Genomic DNA, 373 nt, shown 5'->3' with positions numbered 1-373 from the left:
CCCGGCCCCCTAACCACGGCGAAGGGAGAACCCGATACTGCTCCGGCTCCGACAGCTCCCGCCGGCTCGCATTCGTGCCCGGTCTTGACTCCTGCTAATGAGGGAAGGAGAGAAAGGAGTCACCTCCTAAACCAAGGCCGGTGCCTGGGAACGATACGCAGCAGGGCTGTACCTCTGTCCTCGACGGCTCCTTCCCCGTGTTAAGGCGGGCGGGCGCGCAGGGTCCCTCCAGCGCTGGAGCCTGCAGAGGCATTTTTCTGCAGGGCAAAAACTGTCCAAAAAAATCTGATGGACGACTCGGGACTCTGGAGCAAGATCGTGGCTATGCCCTGTGGTGAGCCCCGCTGCAGAAACGGGCAATAACTGGTCCAGA

The sequence above is a fragment of the Phaethon lepturus genome, unplaced genomic scaffold (genome assembly GCF_000687285.1).
Source record: "Phaethon lepturus isolate BGI_N335 unplaced genomic scaffold, ASM68728v1 scaffold23692, whole genome shotgun sequence".
Classification (NCBI taxonomy): Eukaryota; Metazoa; Chordata; class Aves; order Phaethontiformes; family Phaethontidae; genus Phaethon; species Phaethon lepturus.
The sequence above is the reverse complement of the archived record's forward strand: the minus strand, read 5'-3'. Positions refer to the sequence as shown.